Source organism: Bos grunniens, chromosome 10 (genome assembly GCF_055505025.1).
Source record: "Bos grunniens cultivar Pamir isolate PY7600 chromosome 10, Bosgru_T2T1.0, whole genome shotgun sequence".
Classification (NCBI taxonomy): Eukaryota; Metazoa; Chordata; class Mammalia; order Artiodactyla; family Bovidae; genus Bos; species Bos grunniens.
Window position 1 is genome coordinate 25,539,039 of NC_141174.1, and position 16,973 is coordinate 25,556,011.

The window sequence follows — 16,973 nt, forward strand, 5'->3', positions numbered from 1 at the left end:
GGAAGTCAGCCTCTTCCCTCTTACCACAGCCCTGACCATAGCTCGTTAATCTTGACTCTGTGCCTTAGACCCCACTTCTGTGAAGTGGGATGTGTTAGTCTGAGTTCTCTAGAGAAATAGAACCCATAAGATATATGTTTTTCAGAGATACATATATTTTTCAAAGAAAGAAAAATAGAGATTGATTCCTGTAAAGAATTGGCTCAGACAATTATGGAGGTTGAGAAATTCCAAGATCTGTGGTCAGCAAGCTGGAGACACAGGAAAGTCAGTGGTGTAAGATCCAGTCCTGGTCTAGTCCAAAAGCAGGAGAAAATGGATGTCCCGGCTCAAAGACAGTTAAGTAGATGGAATTCCTTCTTACTCAGCCTTTATTCTATTCAGTTCTTCAATTGATTAGGTGAGGCTCACCAACACTGGGGAGGGCAATCTGCTTTGCTCAGTCTACCAATTCAAATGTTAACATCATCCAGAAACAGTCTTATAGACATATCAGAAATAATGCTAACCAACTATCCAGGTACCCCTGGTCCAGTCAAGTTGACATAAAAATTAACCATCATGTGGGAGTAATAATAGTCTCTATTAAAGAGAGGGTTGCTGTGAGAATTAAATAACACAGGCAAAGAGCCTAGAATGCTGCCTGGCACATAGTAGGCACACAATAAAATATTTATGACATTTATCTGGGAAAGTCATTTTGTATCAGAGCAAGAAGACTGTATTACAAATGTTGAGTTTAGCTTTAAATTCTTGAAAGATTTTTATTTCATCATTTTTGAATTGCTTTAATAGCATTAGTATTTCACAATGGCATGATTAATCTACCAATTCTACACCTTTGCTTAGAGGGCAAATGTGGCGTAATCACAGGAGGTCAGTGTCTGAGCAGAAGGTGAGGTGCTCCCCAGCAGCCTGGCTGGGCCCGGAGGTTCTACCCCACTGAGACATGGAGAATCATACGATGAGGCCCTGTTGATTTACCAGCCAACTGTTCTAGTTAAAAACTCAAATAGCAATTTTCTTCTAAATGCAAATCATAAGCCCATTCACTCCAAGAATTAATTTGAATGACAATACTGTAGCGAAGAATTGCGGGCTCTGCTTTTTCATCCCAGGCTAGACCTCTATTTCTTAAAGAAAAAGCAAGGAGGAAGGGGAGGAATGAAGGGGGTCAAGCCAGGCGGGATCCCTGATGATGATTTCATGCCTCTCAGCTCCCAGAAATTACAATAAAAGGACATAAAATAATGGCACCAATTTCTCAAAATGGCACTGTATTCCTTCAGGGATGGTCGGAGACTTTGAGGTGTTCATATGCATAGTCTTTGAACTAGAAAAGATACTTGAGATCTCAGCCCTCCCTCTGTTGAAAACCATCCTGTGACTCCCAGTCCCCCCGCACCAGAATTGAAATTCACAGTGAAAAACCGTCCCTGCATCCGGCCCTGCTCCCACGCTGTCCCCGCCAACCCCCGACCCCCGCCCGGGGTCGGGGCGGGGGAGGGGGGTGGAGGAAGCCCCACAGCAGTCACATTCCCAGCCACCTCAGAAGCACGTGGCCTGGGGGACCTGTGGGAGGCTTCGGGCACTCTAACACTCTTTCTGCTCTGTGACACCCTCCAGGTGACACCCACCTACATTCTAAGAAAGAAGGACGCCATCTCAGATATTCTACAGAAGACGAGAATTTATGTGGCGCACCTCCAGGCATCTTATCATTTTACTTGTTAATTAACGGATTCAAGACTTTCTCATTACTAAGCCCTGGCCTATTTCTCCCATTTCAGAGCTCAGACTAAGCTGAGTCATGGGGGAGAGCCTCGAGCATTTATTTGGAATAACGAGACTGTTAATGAGGGAAAGGAGAAAATTAGAGACCACAAGATGGTGATGGGAATTTCTGGAGGCAGAAGTTCGGGCAGTTGTGAAGTTAAGGATTCGTAGACATTTAGCAATTTGCCAGCTTTCACCCCAACTCCTACCCACTCTTCCTTTCTTCCCCAGGATGTCAGGGTCTCCAAAACCATCTCATGTTCAGTGTTTTCTGGGAAGACTCACGTGGTTCAGTATTCATGGTTGAGGTTTGTTACAATGGAAAGACACAAGGTAAGAAAAGGCACAAGTTTCCAAAAACCCTTTCTTGGGAGTCATGCAGGACGCAGTTCCTCCAGCAGCAAATCATATAGCAGACAGCAGACGGCTCGTATGGTTCAGTGCCACCCGGGCAAGCTTGATAGACTCAGGGCCCCAGTTTTATTGGCGGGCTGGTCATGTAGGCACACTCTGCCTACCACGGCCACAAATACCAGACTCCCAGAAGGAAAGCAGCTGCTGAGTGAGAACCCCATTGTCTGTACAAACAGATGTACCGAGCCTCTCTCACCAGGCAGGATGGTGGGAACCCTCCTGAGAGCCAAGTTTCCAGCGCCAGGCTTCTGAGCAGGCCTTTTAAAAGACAACAGTCTCGGGTCTGCTCTGTATCCCCTGTGGCACTACGCCCACCAAGAGGCCCACTCGGGGGGCTGAGGCCACTGCAGGGCCTCTTGGAAAAGGACAGAAAAATCTGCTCACATACATTCATTTCAAGTGACCTCCTCTTCCTGGGATGTCAGAGCTTCGCACAAGATCTCTTTGCCACACTTCACCTGACCCAGATTCTCCCCACTGACCCTACCCCTCCACTCCCAGGGTCAGCTACATTGGCTGGGTGGGTTTTGTGGTCTGCCTGGCCTTTGGGAGTGAGTATGGAAGACCTCTGGCCACTCCTCCTCTAGAGAAGGAAGAATTCAGTAATCAGAAGATGAGATCCTGACATCTCGGGACACATAAAAGGGCCACAGAAATCACAGAGAGTGGGACTGGACACTGCAAGAGCTCTAGCAGGAAGGGCCCTGATTTGAGAGTAAAGTCACTCTGAAAGTCACACCCGGGAGCATAAGGCAGGGCTGAGGGTCCCTGGTCTGGGCTCAGAATCTGGCTCTGCTTCTTGCTAACCGTGGGGCCCCAAGCTTCATGTTTGCAAAGTAGGGGGTGATAAGCTCCACTTCATGTTGGGAGGATTAAATAAGCTACTTAACGTAAGTATGTATACGTAAGTGCTAGATCTCTTGTGTTTCATTTTTTTTCAGCTCTAAAGGGCTCCAAATCTTTCCTGGTTCTCTCAGTAGCTGAATTCCAACATTAAAGACATTAAAAGTCAGCTTTGTAGTATAAACAATAACCTTGCCTCACCCTCCCAGCAAGGATTATTGACCCAGACAAGGTCTGTTTGCTCAGCAGGAAAAGACTGAATAGAAAGTCTCCCACAGAAATCCCAGAGCCTCAGAAAGCTGGGCTGAAAGAGAAAAAGTTTAAATAAGTTGAAGGTGAGAGCTGATCATAATCAACAAATATGTATTATAGCTCTAGTCCTGGGGATGGGTCCAGCGGGGCTTATAAGAGAAGTAGGGAACAAGAACTGGTGGTCTTTGCCCCTAGGGAATCAGAATTCTATAAAGAAGAGGAGCCTCAAACACTTGGGTGATAAGACAGGAGTACAAAATAGAGTAAAATCAAAAGATTCATTATAGGGAAAACCGACTTTAGAGTGTGCTTAAGGGGTGGTTAGGAAAGAGGTGCGAGGTTGGCTAGATTTGGGGGCGGGCAGCCTCTAATATGGCCCTAATATTCTCCCACCCCTCCTTGTATACAACCCTTGGTCTCCCCTTCCTATGTATGCTGGGCTTAGTCAGTGATAGTCGTCAGTCATGCCTGACTCTCTGCCACCCCATGGACTTATAGCTTTCCAGGTTCCTCTGTCCATGGAATTCTCCAGGCAAGAATACTGGAGTGGATTGCCATTTCCTTCTCCAGGAGATCTTCCAGACTCAGGGATCGAACACAGGTCTCCTGCATTGCAGGCAGATTCTATATCATCTAAGCCACCAGGGAAGCTTACTATTAAGAGACATTTCTAAGTATAAAGACAGGTCAACTTTAAAAGTATCCGCAGATACATGCTTGACTTAATCTTATAATCTATAGACAATACATTAGAATATGTAACAAATCCACCTACCTTTTCCAAAGGAATACCTGAGACAGAAGTAGCAATAAAGTTATAAATGACAATCATCAATCAGATAAAATAATTCAGCTGAATCTTGTCTCTCGAAGAGATGGATACTGGGTAAGTGGTCAGGAAGGAAATACAATGTACCTTTAACTTTGTATGAAAAATAATGTTCAGTTCCATGTTGCTGAATGTAATTGTTTTTGCCACATAAATCCTCTACTTCAAGTTACTGTCCGAATGCTTTATTACATTTCCACATCTGCCCTTTGTTTTAGGCTTAATGACTTGGTTCTAAAAAGCAGAAGTTAATGGGATGTCACTTCTGACATTATGTTATAAAAAGACTGCACCTTTTCATCTTGGTTCCTCTCTTACTTGCTCACTTCCCCACAGGGAAACCAGTTGCCATATTATAAGATGCCCTAAGGACAGGCTTACATGGCAAGGAGCTTAAGAAGGCCTCCTGCTAATGACTAACAAGGACTGAGCGCTGCCAGTGACCATGTGAGTGAGCTTGGACGTGGTCCCACTAGCCGAGATGAAACTTGCAGCCCCGGCTGATGGTTTTCAACCTTACGAAAGGCCTTGAGCCAGAGGTATGTACCTATGCCCCACCTTGATTTCTGACTTACAGAAACTGAGCTAATAAATGTTTGTTGTTGTAAGCCACTAAGTTTTGAGGGTAATTTGTTGTGCAATAATAGGGAACTTATACAACTGAGAAACATGAGTAGGATGGCAGGGGGTGGTGCCTGTGGTGGGGAAGAAGGTCGGGAGAGAAGGACACAGACAGGTAGGCAGAGAAGGAATGAATATGAGTGAATTTTAAGTGAACACTTCTAGGGAGAAAAACTACTGAAGAGTCTAGCTCCTGATTAAAAATCTAGGTGTGATTGTGTGAGTTTTTAATCCCAACCATAGGCAAGTTGAAAGGCTTTTCCTGGCAGGCCTAGGGGGAGCTGCCCTCCCCACTGCAGCCGTGGAACACAGCCTATGTCACCCCAGTCTCTGGAGCGAGCTGCAGTCAAGCACTCAGGCCTCCCCTCCCCCACGAAGGTCATGCTTTTCGAGTATTTATACTCCTAACTCGGAGGGACCTTCCTTCCTAGGTCTCTCCATCTGAGGTCTTCAGCAGAGGTCCTCTTCAGGTGCCTGACTCTGCTGAGACTTCCTTGTAGGGGTAGGAGTGGGAAAGGAAGGGGCAACCAGGTCAGACTCAGGACCCAGTACTTTCCCACTCCTCACCCTTTCCCACTTCCCCAACCTCAGGATCCACAAAACTAAAGTCTCTTATGCTTGGAGCTCCCTCATCAGCTACACTGATCCACCCGACCCTGGGCTAGTGTGCCCCTCCACAGGGCAAATGGGAGCAGAAGGAGCTGGCATCCAGCTTTAGACTCTTGCTTATTACATTGCAGTAAGTGATAAACAGCTTTACTCTTTCATTTCCGATTTGTTGCTTTAATCAGCTGCCGGGACACCTGGCACAGCTCAGTGCTCTCTCCCAGCTCACTTGAGCTCCTGACAGCTCTCACAGAGGTATGGAGGGAGCCGTGTTTGTGACTTAGGTTAGACTCTCGCTGGAGAAAATGAGAAATCAGAGCTTCAGAGGAGCTCAGCCCGTCATGGAAGAAGATGACTCAGAGGAGGGGACCAAAGCTGCTGAACAGAAGTGATGAATACCAAGTATATTCCTTATCACCCAATTGTCACTTTCAATAAGTCTCCACTTGTTTTTTAGGACTTTTTCCACTTAAGGACAGGGCAACATCTGCTCTCGAGGACCCTGCTGTCCTGATGACTTTACTATGTAAGATATGCTCCTCGGACGAGCAGCGTGAGCATCACCTGGGAGCTGCTTGGGAATGCAGTGTCCCAGGCTCCACACAGACTTGCTGAATCATGATCTGTGTGTTCACAGATTCCTCGGCACATTAAAGTGTGAGCAGCTCTGGTCTAAAACAGGCTGACAGACTTACACAGTGAAAAACAAACAAAAACGAAACCCGAAAATCATTCCGTTAATAAGGGAAAGTTGAGAACTGGGCTCAACTAATTTAATCACCCATTCAATTATTTATTAAGCACTTGCACTGGGTATACAAAGCTGAAAAAAATTCATGGCCTTCTCCCCAAAGAACCTACAGCGGAAGGAGTGTCAGACATAAAACCAACCAAAGAGAACTCGGTGTTACAAGTACTATTGTGGGCACAAAGGAGGGGAGATTCCACTGCAAGGAACGTGTGAAGGATCAAGAGAAACTTGAATTGGGTCTTGAATATGGGTAAGCTTTAACCCGGGCAAGAACAGACGTTCTAGGCTCAGGTTCAGGTTGGCCCATTTACCAGACAGTTTGGTGTGGCTGGGGGATGGGAATAGAAGGTTGGGTTTGGCAGATTAAAAAAAAAAAAAGACTCTGGATCAGGACACAGGGCACACTTGTGAAAGCCTTATGTACCCATGCTAAGGAGCTTAGACTTTCTCCTGTAGAGATCTATAGACCATGTCTTAGGTCACTTTTGCCTGTAACAAAAATAGGTCCATCTAAATGTGGCTTGAATGATAAGGAAATTTAATTTTCTTGTACAATACAAAGTCCAGCAGTAGAAAGCTTCAGGAACTCATCAAGGCATGGCTTTGTGTCAGCTTCCATCCATGATCACATCCAGATCCAGGCGTCATGGCTTCAATGCACAAAATCCAGAACAAGACAAAAAGGAGTTTCTCCCACTTGTGTCTTTTATATTAAGGAGGAACATATTTCTCAGAAACCCTCAGAAGGTCCCGCTGATCAGAACTGGGTCATACCCCTGTGCTCTAGTTTCAAGGCTGAGAGGGCGGATATTTGCCCTTTTTGCATCTTTCCCGGGAGGTCAGCTCTGCCAACAAGGGAGGAGGCTGTGGGGGATGACTGAGGAATGGCAACGACGAGCACATGCCAAGGATGGGTGTTGAGCAGGTGAACCACGTGATAAGATGGGCACCTGGAAGATGGCTCTGGTGGCAGCTTGGCAGAAGGACGAGGTGGGGAGATAGGAAAGTGGAAGAGGGGCACTTTCAGAGGCTGAGGTGCTAGATGAGCTGGTAACTTCTGTACAGCCCCTGTAATTCCATCTCCTCCTGCCAATGAGAGGCCTGGGGAAATCAGGGCTACACAAGACCCACTGGAATTCATTTAAAACTATAATGACAATTAATACTGAGTAGCTTTATGTTGGAAGGCTCAAAAAGGCTTCCTCGGGGCAAACTGATGCAAATATTTAAAAGGGTTTATAGAACTGGATCCCCAGAAAGCCTTTCAGCTCAGCCTTTCACCAGCTGTCATACGTACAAGTTAACTGGAAAAGGTTTTCAAAAGACTAAGACGTAAATGTCTGGGCTTTGAGAGCTTGTTCCTGGTTTGAGGAACAAGGTCTACACGTGTGTATGGTACGAGATAATGTTCTGATTAAGGATGCTGTTGTTGGAGGGGACTAAAGCCAATAAAAATAAAGGACAGAGGGTAGGAGACTGAAACTTCATGCTGGCCAAAGGTGGGAAATAAGTAAAACAGAACCCACAACACCAGAAATCAACAAGAGCCAAAGCCCTTCTTCCCGTCTCCCAGTGGATCATGGGTGCTTATAGCCATGAGTCTGTATTGATACCATTCCCCCGCTTCTTTAAAAACCAAACCAAACAAAAACAAAAACTAGGGTAAAAACTAGTTGCTTACCATTACTAAAAATAGATGCTTACTATTTCTGCACAAATTCCAATATGGCCACCTGGATCCAAGTCCATCACCTACTGCCAAGAACCACACTTTCAGTATCTGGAACCAGGCCATGTCACGGGCAGATGACCAGTCTGTGAATGGGGCTGCCCAGGGTCAGGTGTCTATCTCGGGGTTTCCCGTCAGCTGTACCTGGGGTTTCCATAAAGGTGGGAGAGAGGGGGCAAGACTGGATATGTCTAGCAGAGTCGGCCCGGATTCAGTGTATGCCAACAGGGACGCCCAGAAGGCCCAAGGCACTGGAACCAGGGGTGGAGGGTATGTGGAGCCGGTGAGGGACCCTGAGGTGGAAATAGTACTCTCTTTTTCACATCCTCCATGTTTGGTTGATGTCCTTCCAAGATGACAGAGTCAGACCCCATAACATAAAGAGCATGTAACTCTCCCCAGGTCACAGAGAAGGGGCAGTGGGGTCAGTGGGAACCACATTTCTAAGGTCACATTTTCTGAAAATTCAAGTCACTTCACCCTCTGAACCTCATTCCCTCAGCTTGAAAAGCAGAGAATGATTTCTAAGGTTCCTTCCAGCCATGTCATTCCATGACTCTGGGCTCTTTCCTTAGAGAGGGGTCAGAAAAATAAAGAAGTGAGCAGAACATTTTCCATCATAGAAGGAGGGCATCATCACTCATTTGAGGCGGTACAATGTTCGGTCAGCATCACCCCCTCTCATTTTAGAGAAGAATGTGATGCAGGAGAAACTAAGCTCTTAACTCTGAAGTGTAATTAAACAAAACGAAAACTAATGACCCAGAAGGAAACTTCTGTTCCCTACTGCAGTCTGTTCTGATGGTAATGGAAGAGGATATGCTGGAAAATCGTCTACACGTGACAATCTGAAATGATAACCCTCCATGTCACTAGGCAGAAAAGGCTGAGGGCAGTTCCAGGGTCTGGAGCCTGAGAGAACTGAAGGGCTGGGTTGCTCCCGAGTGCCTCTGCAGGTTGAGGAAAGCATGAGGACTGGGCGGATGGGGTTGCCATGAGCTGATAATCAGGAGGGTTCATGGAGGGGGCAGCTACTACCATGGGCCTTGGAACTTTCACTTGGACTCAACCTCTCATCCTGAGGCAGCCAGGCCCCCTGGTCACTTGCTTTGGTGGAGATATTGCAACCACTTGACGTCCGTCAAAGCCCTCAGCCACTCATGACAAGCACACTGGGACTGTCTCACGTGGGAGCAAATTAGCTTGACCCCTATCTGCAATGTGGGAGACCCGGGTTGGATCCCTGAGTTGGAAAGATCTTCTTGAGAAGGAAATGGCAACCCACTCCAGAACCCTTGCCTAGAAAATCCCATGGATGGAGGAGCCTGGTATGCTACAGTCCATGGGGTCACAAAGAGTCAGGCACGACTGAGCGACTTTCCTTTCCTTTTCCTTTAAGAGAAGAGGGAAATATATCACCCTCCTTACACAGGCAAATAGTCAGATGGCTCCTGTTATTAAAAATAACCTCACTGTAGAGTTTTTAAGCAAGTAGAGAGAGGCCCTTAAAAAGAGCTGGGAATGAAGCATTGAGATCAGAGCAAGGGTCCATGGCATGAAGTTTAATTCCCACTTGCTTTCCACAGTGTTTTGACTGGTACCATTTTCTTGGAATCTGATTTCTCTCCTTTCCTTCTAACCTTTCTTGGACATGTGATTAGCTTAGAAAGAGAGCCAGGGTCTTTTGTGTCACTAAACTGGATTTGGCAGGGAGGTCAGTACCACCCTTATAGGGGATGGGATGCAAAGGGACAGATTTCTTTCTAAGCATGTGTCTAGGACAGCGTCCTGGGTGGTCCTTCGTGGGAAGGATGACAAGAAGGGGGGATGTCAGATCCAGGGATACACTCGCCCCTGCAACCTACTCATGAATGAGCATCAAGAGACACATGGAAAACAATTCCTCAGACTAGAGAGGAGACTGTCCCAGGTGGCCTCGAGGTGGTGCCGTTTCCGTCAGCTTACTCCTGGGCTTGAGGCTCTGCTGGTTCCTTGATGTAGCTGTGTCAGGTCTCGGGGCAAAAAGAGGGACTAAGGCCCCTTGGTGAGAAATTCTTCTGGCCTGATGAATCAAGAAAGGTCGCCCACTGTCAGGATGGGGGTTAGAGCCATGAGAACAAGAAGAGAACATCCTTCCCAGGCTCACCTCTTCCATGAAAGCTCCTCTGACCACTTCACCTCTGAATTCCTAATGGAATTATCGTCTGAACACTTATGGGCTCACAGAGCTGGGAGGATGTTTTTCAGAGATCGTTCAGTGTCTTGGGGGTTGGGATGAGAGCATTCCACAGATGGGGAAACTGAAGCCCAGAAAGATGAAGCAACTTACCTAACATACACCAGCTAGTTAGGGGCAGATCTGGAACTAAAGCCAAGCCTTCCTGATGATGCAGGCCCTCTCTGTCACAGAGCATATACTCCCATGGATTATCAGTGGTCTTCTCATGTATGTCTCATCTCCCACTTTGTCTTGTGTAAGTGTCTTTGAGAGGGCAAAGGAAGGCCTTACTGGCCTGAATGGAAAGACCTGTGTAATGAGGTCTCCAATCTCAGCATCAAGCTGAAGGGAAGGCCAGTGACTCAAAGACTCCCAGTTGTCTCTAAGGAAGACCTAGGTGTGGCAACTCACTGATGCTCCAAGAAGCCTCAGATAAAAGGATCACAACCTCCCTCTTTACCCTCAATGCAATGTGGCTGCCTGAGGTCCCTCCTGGTCCTTATGCCAGGCTCACGTCTGGATCCAGAGTCTCAGATGGCATGGATCCCACCCCCATCTCCCAGGTATGGGATAGGGGAAAACTTCTCACCTCCAAGGTCTGGTTTTATCTCCTTTCCTGAATTTTATGGGTTCTCTCTCTCCACTAAAGAAGGAAAAATCTGCCCCAGCCTTCTTTTCTAGAAGAAAAGGAATTGCCTAGTTTAATCCAAAGGATGCTTTGGTAATAGCCCATCCTTACTGAGTACCTATAATGTGCCAAGCACTGTTGTAAGACTGTACATATACTAACTCATTTTGTCCTAAAACAACCCTCTGAGGAGGAGAGCATCATCTTCTCACTTGGCAGACAACGAAACTGAAGCTCAAGTATGTGAACTTGCCTGAGGTCACACAGCTGCTAAATGGCAGAGCTAAGATTTATTTCCAGGCTGTCTGGTTCCAGAATCCAATGGCTTAACCATGATTCAAGACTGCCTTGCAATCCAGTGTACAATGTAAAGTAATAATAATAATATACATATCTATATGGCAAGGCCCCAAATTGCTTGTTCCTCTATCCCCAAAGGCTAAAGGGATATTTTAGTACTTTTCTTGAATAAGGGTATAAAAGGCCCCCCTGGGGCCTCTGAATACTTCTGAGTCTAGTATCCAGGATCAAATGAAGAGTTTGTTCTTACCTAGATGAGATAACAACAGCTAACATTTTCTGAACACTTGCTCTATGTCAGACACTGTTTATTAGGACTTTATAGAAAGTGTCTCATTTCCTGTTATCACAACTTTATCATGATATTTAATCCCCTCGTTTTATGGATGGGGAAACTGATGCTTGGGGAAGTTAAATAACTTGGCTGAGTGTCCATGGGTAGTAAACGTCAGAACCCAGGCTCTAAGCCCCGCCAAGGTGTCTGCCTCATCCAGAGAGGCAAGATGAGCAGCAGCACAACGTGACAGCTCTGAAAAGAGGGTCAACGATCCTGTGGGGTCAGGACTCCCTGTCCCTCACCTAATCATTGATTTGCCCCACTCACCTTCTTGGCTGGTTACCTAGCAGGGCAGGCAGTGAAAGCACTGACCGTAGCTATGGCTACAGCAGAGATCAGTGAGCAGACTCTAGCTACGACTGTGACCCTGGACAGCACTATAAGCCATGAAGATAGTACCGATTCAGAGAGGCTGGATAAGGCCCAAGTTCAGTTCAGTTCAGTTCAGTTCAGTCGCTCAGTCGTGTCCGACTCTCTGCGACCCCATGGACTGCAGCACGCCAGGCCTCCCTGAAGAGCAATTCCCTTCAGGCCATGGTTCATTACAGGTGGGCAAGAGAAAGCAGTGATACAGGGAAGCAGTATAATGTAATGGCTAAGCGTAAGGTTCTGGAGCCAGACTTTTGAGTTTCTAAATCGTAGGTCTGCTACTCAGTAGCTACATGATTTTGAGAAAATGATTTCGTCTCTGGCTTCAGTGTCCTCATTCACAAAGTGGGAACAGTAATAGTACCTATTTCATAAGATTGTTATGAGGGCAAAAGTATGCAGTATTTATAAAGCTCTTAAAATAGTATATGGCACACAGTTAGTGCCACGGAATGTTTGTTAAGTCAGGATGGACAGCAGACCACACCTTAGAATTTTACACTCAATTGTTGTTGGGATTGAAGTGAGCTGCTGTTGTTGGGGTACGGAGCTGGGGGCTGGGGGTGGGGAGTACACTAACTTATGCTGTGTGTTCATAAGGGGGAGAGTTTAGCAAGGACAAGCTTCCCTTGACTGATTCATCCCTCAAGTCATGTTCCAAGCACCTAGGAGGAAGATTTGTGTTTCTCACGAGTTTTCATCCCCCCACAGTGACTGACAGATGGTGAACAGATTCGTAATAAATACTTGTTGAATGATTCCATCCAATATTCTTCTCGCCTAGTGTAGTCCCACATTAAGGTTTACCCGGATGACTGCAGGTCTTCTAACTGGCTTCCTCACCTCTGCGTCCTGCTGTCTCTGACAGGTGTTAAACACAGCTTCTCAACTGACCTTCCCAGGGCACACGCCACCCCGCTGCTCAGAAACCTTTGATGACCTTTCTCTGTCCTCATCACAAGCCTTTTGGCCCCCACTTCAGGGTCTGCACAATCTGTTCTCAGGTGACATTTCTAAAACTGTTTCCTCCAACTCCGCTTTTGGCAGTTATATTCCAGCCAGACTATTATCCAGCTCACTTCAATCCCTAATGGTGATTTCCCCACGGGTCTCTTCCGCTTTCCAATGTCTGACCCTCCTCTCATGTCCATATGTTCAAATCCTGCCCTGCTTTCAAAATTTACTCAAATGCTCCCTGATCCCTCCAGGCAGAAGAGGGGTTCACTTTCTTTGAATTCCACAGAACTTGGAACTTGCCTTCCATGCTTATCACATCCTGATCTGTCTTGTAGTTATTTTATGAAGATAAATTATCTTCTCTTCTGCAAGAATTTCAGCTCTTCAGAGCAGAATGTGTCTAATGCATCTTTGTATCTACTATAGGGCCTAGAAGTGTTTCTCACGTAGGGTAGGCACTAAACAATTATTTGTTGGATAGATGAATGGACTGATGGATGAGCAGAGAAGCTCTCATGAAGCTAAAAAAATTTCTGTGGTGATTCTTTTCTCTTTCCTTTTCCAAAGACACTTTAGTCCCAGGATTCATACTCATTCAAAAGTCCTTCGCTGGAACTCTGAAGTCTCAATTTTGCTGACTTGGCACACGTGTTAGGTGGCCTGCAAATTTTAAGATGGGGCCCTGGAGGGCAGAGAACTGAAAGAGTTAATGCCTAAAAGGGAATCCCTCTGTACTTGTCAATATTCAAACCACTTAACGGTATACTCAGGATAATTGTCCTCTGCCATTAGAAATTAGGAAACAGATAACCACAAGTCAAAATTACCAGTCACTGGAGGCTTAGAATTTACAGTCAAGAGAGGAAAAAGAGGGAAATGTATTGTTATCAACTATGTATTATAAAAATAAGTCATCTGTCCACAAAAGAACCTTATGAGATAAGTGCCGTTTTCCCCATTTTACACATAAGAAAACTAAAAAGTAAAGATCACATAGCAGGAAGTAGTGAAGCCTGGATTTAAACTCAACTCTGATATCCACATCCCTGGTCCTTTCACAAAGCAATAATGCGCTCTCTTTGTTAGCCTTCACTGTGGTCTCACCCAATCTAGAAAATTATGTCTTGAATACTCCACCATTCCAGATGGCCTCTTCATTTAACACCTCCATTGAATTAGTCAAAGCAATCAACCTTACAAACCACTCTTTTTTTTTTACAAACCACTCTTAAAACCTCAGTGGTACAACACAATAAAGGCTTATTTCTCACTCATATTTAGTTGACTTCAGTTGGGCAATTCTCCTCCAAGCAGTCACTCAGGAATCCAAGTGACTTCCAGTGGGAGACACTCTAACAAGTAGCTTCCAATATCATCTTGGGAGAAGAAGAGGTTGGGGACAATTGCACAGGAGTTTATGGCTAGACTTAGAAGCGACTTCTCTGGTGGCTCAGATGGTAAAAGTGTCTGCCTACGATGTAGGAGACCCGGGTTTGATCCCTGGGTCGGGAAGATCCCCTGAAGAAGGGAATGTCAACCCACTCCAGTACTCTTGCCTGGAAAATCCCATGGATGGAGAAAGCTGGTAGGGTACAATCCATGGGGTCACAAAGAGTTGGACACGACTGAGCGACTTCTCTTTCTTTCTTCCTTTCTTTGGAAGTGTCACACATGATCCCATTGACCAGAACCCAGTTGCACAGCCTCAACCTGGGTGTGAGTAAGATTGGAAAATGTAGTCTTCCTATGTGTTCAGGAAAAGGAAATAGGATGGGCAGGCCTTAGTCTCTGACACACTCACTGTATCAATCAGGTTTCTTGTAGGAAACAGATGGCACACCTAACTGGGATTTTGAATTTAATGAAGGTGCTATATTACAGAGGTGTGAAGGGGCAAAGAGAATCTATAAGGGATTTTGACACATCCAGGGACTAGCAAAAACAGGAAGTTTATATCTCCCTTGTTTCTGAAGTTTATAGTCCAAGGGCAAGGAGAAGAAACCATATTATTAGAGCTGAAAAGAGCAGGAGCCATGGAAGGAGGGCTTCCTGGCAGAAGCTATGGTTGTAGAAGGATGCTACCAGTGCCGGAAATGCAATACCTAAGCAGGAAGGGAGTGGAGGAGGAAATAACCCGATCCCTCTCTCCTTCAACCCTCAGACCTCCAGTCAAAGCCAGTTGCGAGCCAGAGGGCAAGAGAGCCTGGGTGATGCAGTCCGCAGAGGTCATCTTTCCAGGGCGCAGAGAATAGCAGGCAGATTCACAGGAATAACCCACCTCCTAGCCACCCCACCGGAACATCTGCTGTCCTTAGGAGGTGTCTCTCTCAGATCCTTCCCTGTGCCTGGGTGATGCAGTCCGCAGAGGTCACCTTCCCAGGGCCAGAGAATAGCAGGCAGATTCACAGGAATAACCCACCTCCTAGCCACCCCACCGGAACATCTGCTGTCCCTAGGAGGCGTCTCTCTTAGACCCTTCCCTGTGTGCTCTCTCTGCATAATCCTGCCTGTCCAGATTCATCCACCCCAGCCGGGCACACTGAACCACACACCCCACACCCTTCCCTGCCCCCCGCACGTCCTCATAAATGGGATGGGAGAGAACGTTTACTGAGAAAACTTAGTTTTTTTCCAATATGACTTGCAGAACCCCATAGAAAGAAGGCTTTATAGCAAATTACATTTCACCCTGTAAGTCAGCTATTCTCTGTGAGGAGAGAGGAAAGGGCCAGAGTGGAGAGAACCCCTGTTCCGAGCGACTTGACCCTCCGGGCCCTGAATGACACAGGCTTTCACTGCTTCCCCTCGGTCACTCCCCCTCCCTCACCCTGTCCCTGTCCTTCTCCACCTTCAGTAACCGCCAGCAACCCCGAACCCGCATCAGACCTGGCTCAGGGCTGATTGTGATGAACTGTGCAGATACCTTCACAGGAGCTCAGTGCTCTGGCAGGGCATGGAGAAGCAGCTGCAGTAATTACAGTGGATTTCTGAAATGGAAACTAATGATGCAGGTTCAGATCTAAAATACTTTTGATCCTCTTCATCATTAAAAGACCATTAAAGCTACAACACATATATTATTGGACATCAAATCTACATTGATATAAAAAGAAATTAGGCTGATAATTGTTCCCAAGGCCAGTATCTCCAGTGAGTGAGGGCACACTGTAGCCGGTGTGGCTCTGCAGAAGGGCTTTCACTGACCCTGATCAGTTCAGTTTAGACAACATTGATTACGCACATTCTCCACGCCATCCTAGCCAGAGGTCTACTTCTGTGAGTGCCCTGATTGAAGCTGACTTTCAAGGACTTACACTCTGCTTTCAGAGCCCGAGAGGAAACATAAACTCATAGGCCTTGAAAGACCACAAAAGTTCACGGCAACACGAAGGAAAGGGGTGGCATGGCTTAGTGACTCCAGCCAAAGGGGAAAAATCACAACGTGTACAATGAAAACCCAAACAAAACAGAATAGAGACTGCAGAACCATCTAATAGGGTGCTTTGCATGCAGTAGACATTCAATCAATATGAGTGTAATTAAGAAATTAACCAATGACCTAAAAGATCTTTTTTTTAAAATAGACTTCATGTAAGGATGGGGATTAAACAATTCTTACTGGATTTTAGATCCTAACTACTTCCCCTGAACCACCACCAAAGAAATTCTCAATCAGAAGCCCTACCATAGGCTAAACCCTCCTCACTTAACCCCATGGGTCCACATTCCTAACTATCTGACAGGGCTCATAGATTCAGCTACCACCCCCTTGAGTCACCACGGCACTCCTGGCTTGGCTCCTTATTGTCAGCATGCTCCATTTGTCATCCAAGGTGTGCGGTTAGGTGGAAACACCACAGTCCTATTTCCAGTTCCTCAATAAAGAGGACGAGGAAAATAATGATGTGGGAGAGTGGGCGGGCCACTGACCTCCAGAAGTAAGACTGAGAGTGGGAGGTGGGGTGGAAATCAACAGGCTTGTTGTTCAGTCACTCAGTCGGGTCCGACTCTTTGGGAGCCAGCCCATGGACTGCAGCGCACCAGGCTTCACTGTCCTGAGCTGTCTCCCGGAGTTTGCTCAAACTCGTGTCCGTTTGAGTCAGTGATGCCATCCAACCATCTCATCCTCTGTTGCCGCCTTCTCCTCTTGCCCTCAATCTTTCCCAGCATCAGGGTCTTTTTCAGAGAGTCAGCTCTTCCCATTTGGTGGCCTGGAGCTTCAGCTTCTTCAGCACCTGTCCTTCTAATGGGTATTCAGGGTTGATTTCCTGACGTAAGACTGAGTGTGGAAGTCAACAGTGCTACAGAGAGTCTCAGAGACAGACCAGGTTATTTAAAACATG